The sequence below is a fragment of the Ictidomys tridecemlineatus genome, chromosome 1 (assembly GCF_052094955.1).
Source record: "Ictidomys tridecemlineatus isolate mIctTri1 chromosome 1, mIctTri1.hap1, whole genome shotgun sequence".
In the NCBI taxonomy this organism is placed as follows: domain Eukaryota; kingdom Metazoa; phylum Chordata; class Mammalia; order Rodentia; family Sciuridae; genus Ictidomys; species Ictidomys tridecemlineatus.
Genome location: NC_135477.1, coordinates 72,892,852 through 72,896,880, shown reverse-complemented (window position 1 = coordinate 72,896,880; position 4,029 = coordinate 72,892,852). Strand labels below are relative to the sequence as shown.

At 40.4% G+C, this 4,029-nt stretch overlaps 1 pseudogene; it reads left to right on the top strand.

Moving 5' to 3' along the window:
• Window positions 1-1,278: 1,278 nt before the first annotated feature.
• Window positions 1,279-3,191, top strand: LOC101966193 (RRP15-like protein; annotated as a pseudogene).
• Window positions 3,192-4,029: the final 838 nt, after the last annotated feature.

Sequence of the window (4,029 nt, the reverse complement as noted above, 5' to 3'; positions counted from 1 at the left end):
TTCTCTTAAACCTCCTACCCAACTGTGCCTCCTCAAAAGCCAGAGAGCTTTTGACTTCATAGACTAGCAATGAGAACTTGCTTACACCTATGTATTGACCTCCACCTTCGCATATTCTTTAAATTTTCCTTCTGGGTCCCTTCCCTGTCCCAAACATGCAATTTCGATCCCATCCCCACATTCATACACCTTCTTTCCCAGGGATTCCCTCCACAAAGACCAGCTTTCTGGAGACAAGAAGGTATTAAGGGAGAAATGAAGAAACATTCAGTATGTAAAGTATGGCCAAGTTCCCAGTATGGCCAAGTTCCCAGTCAGGCAAGAGCCATCCTCTCTGAAGGTTCACCTTCCCTGGCAGTTTTAAATTGTGACTGATCTTTGAAATGTTCTATGGCAGGACCAATTTCTACATTTGTCAGGTTTCTGTCTACCGTCTTAAAAACCAAACTCAAATGAGCATAGGCAAAAGGAAATTTTTTAGAGATGAATCAGCTTCTGGATTTAAGGATTCAGGCTATGCCAGGTATACGGACAGCCTTTCCATTCTTCAAAAGCTGGAAAGATAGAAACCCTCTCCATCCATGTATCAATTTCTGCCTAATCAATATTTCCACTTACTTCTATACAGCAGTAAGACAAAATGATTTTTAATCTGCTGAAAGATGAAACAGAAGGTGTTTTGGTAGCAATGAGTAGAGATCCTGTAGTTCTAGGGAAAGAGCAGAGGTAGGGAGCCTCTATAACAACAGGAATGTCAGAAGTGCAGGTTCCTGGGCCGTCTCGGGATGCCATGAGCCATATCTACACTGGATAGCATGTCAAAAGAAGATGCTCAAAACTGTCAAGACCACTGGTGAATAATTTTTTTTTTAAAATTTTCTGTAAGGCAATTTGAAGCTTATCCAAGGTAGAATAAAAACAACAGACAAAACACTGGTGCAAAGCAGTGGAGCAAAGTAAACATGTCCAGGATTAACCACTAAGAAACCTGAGAAACAAAACTGGATTTTTCTCTCAGAAGAAAGGAAGGCCCTGATGTTTTTCTGGAGGCTCAGCATTTCTTGTTTGCCAACCAGATTAAAGGGTATTTGGTAAAGGATCATATGTTCACAGCTTAGCACAATTGTAAACTCAAAGCTGGCTACGTCCCTGACTTTGGGTTTGCTTCCAAGACTTCATTTTTTTTTTTTTTTTTTTTTTTTGTGAAGCTGATGTCTTCTTCTTTTGAATATAGTGATAGGAAAATAAGTTTCCAGGGACAGGTAGTTAGTGTTCAAGATGTTGAAAAAATTGTTTGGTTCAATTCATCAGCCCAGCCACCAGTCATCAGCCTGGCCCCCACCCCCACCACCTGCTGTGCCAGGTATTACCCCTTCTGTTTCTGCATCTTGTGAGGGCTGGAGTTTCTAAGAAATTCAGTATAGTGATGGAGGCCCCCAGGGGTCTCAGGCAGCGGAAGTCATGTATCCACTAGTATATCTGGCAGCCCTGGCTCTGATTCTCTCTCCTCATAGAGCCACCTGAGCCAGGGAGACCAGCAGCCTTCTTGTCTCATCGTTGAGTACTGCCTTCCAGAACTACCTGAGGGATTGGAGTGGAGCAAGCACCAAGACATCAGGTCCTTGTCACTGCTTGCATACATTAACTCTTTGGATTTTCACTGTAATGTTACAAAATAGGCATTCTTGCTGCCTTTTTTTTCTGGTAAGGTGACATGGTTGGAATGCTTCCCCTAATTGTGTATGTGGGTGGGGGGTACAGGGGATTGAACCTCGGGGTGCTCTACCCCTGAGCACTGAGCTATATCCCTAGCATTTTTAATTTTTGATTTTGAATTGGGGTCTCACTAAGTTGCTGAGGCTATTTTCAAATTTGTAATCCTCCTACTTTAGCCTCCTGAGTCACTGGGATTACAGGTGTGTGTCACCATATCTGGCTTCCCTTAAATTTGGTGTTAGATTCATCATGGCGTGACATGGGTTGGAAGAGTTTGGCCCAGTGAGAAGGCTTGCTCTAATCTGTAATTTTGAGTATTGTTTACTAATTTTTTTTTAGTATCACCGATATTAAAGGTGGTGAAACTGCTGCAGTTACTGAGAAATTTAACAAAGGGTGAAAGAAGGGAGATATTTGAAATTACCTGAGTGGAATAAATTTCAGAGAGCGAGAAGCAAGAAGCCAGAAAGAAGTAAGAGGAAGAAGGATGTATTCTTGACTATTGCGCATTAGGTGAATGCTGCTGTTTTGGAGTTAAGGACTCAAGTAGAGAATGAAAGCAGAGTTTGTGGTACACGTGGGTTAAATAAAAGTAGCATTTGATAGCAATGTCTCAGAGACGCTTGATGATGAAAAGAAGGAAGCTATGAATCAGAAAAGGATCATATGTCTGATGATGAAGCAATAGAAACTGACAATGAGGATGATGTTGAACCCTGTGACAAAGAAGATGAAAATGCTGCAGAATCAAGTGCTGGGACTAATGTGGGCTGGGCAGATGCCATGGCTAAAATCCTTAACAAAAAAAAAAACTCCTAAAAGTAAACCCACCATTCTCATCAAAAACAAAGAGCTGGAAAAAGAAAGAGAAGTTAAAGCAAGAAAGACTAGAGAAAAAAAAACAGCTTGATAAGAAGTGGGAGTGGGAAATGATGTGCAGAGTAAAGCCAGATGTCATCAGAGACAAAGAAACAGAGAGAAATCTTCAGAGAATTGCAACAAGGGGTGTGGTGCAGTTATTTAATGCTGTTCAGAAACATCAAAAGAATGTTGATGAAAAGATTAAAGAAGCAGGAGACTCTATTAGAAAGCGCACTAAGTTGATATCATCTGTTTCCAAGAAAGATTTTATTAAGTGTTCTAAGAGGAATGGATGGGAGTACAAATGAAAAAAGTTCATCTGGGAAGAACTCAAAAGCCAAACATACTGAAATCAAATCAGAAGATGGCCCAGGTTGGACAATTCTGCGTGATGATTTCATGATGGGTGCGCCTATGAAAGACTGGGACAAGGAAAGCGATGGGCCAGATAATAGCAGACCAGGATCTGCAAGTGACTCCGACACATAAAGCAGTCTATAGGAAGCAATATTTGCAATAATTTAATTTTTTCTAGAAAAATACTTTATCCTGTGACAACTGGGGAATTATAAGGATAGCATTTGGAAGGTGGGGGGGTCCCAAAGAATTTTAGCAGCTTTGGTGTTTCCTCTTTTCACATAAATTTTGTTAAAATCATATTTTCAACTCCACATAATTTAAAGCATTTTTCCTCAAAACATTTGTTAAAGAGAAATATCATATCTATTTGACCACCATTTTTCTGGGACCATTACATGTGTACACATATTGATCATGTCTATTGGTATATTGTTTTAATATCACCAGTGTTTGTAGAAATGTATTATCAATTCATAATTAAAATTAATGCTTTAAAGTTCAAAAAATAAATAAATAAATTTGGTGTTAGAAGCTTGGTCCCTAATGGGGCAGTGTTGTGAGGTGGGGACTTTGGAAGAGCCCTCATGAATGGACTATTGTAGTAATGGCTTTGCTACAAAGTGAGCTTTCCTGTCTTAACAGTTGTTGTCCTGTGCTATGGGACGATGGAAGAAGACCCTCATCAGATGGCTGACGCCCTGCTTTTGGTTATAGCAGCAGAAAATGGGTTAAGACATGGAGTGATAGAGGTATAGGAGAATGGAGGAACCCACTCATTTTTTTTAACTTATGAGGAAAGAGGAAGAGTTTGAACCCAGATCTGCCAATTCAAAGCCTGCGTTCCTTTTATAGCTGATGCTGTTTCCCTGATGCTAACTAAGTGCCATCAGGCTGGAGCATCAGGAAGGCAGCTGTCATAAGGATGGTCTTCTTAGAGCAGGGTATCTATGGCCTTCCGTTCCTTTCCTCCTTCCTTGACAATATGTTTGAGCCTCTACAACCTTTGGCCTCAAGAAATTCTAACAGATACTGATCAACCCAGTAATTTATGACAGAGTCAACATCCTGCATGTTTTTATGTATTTTCAAACT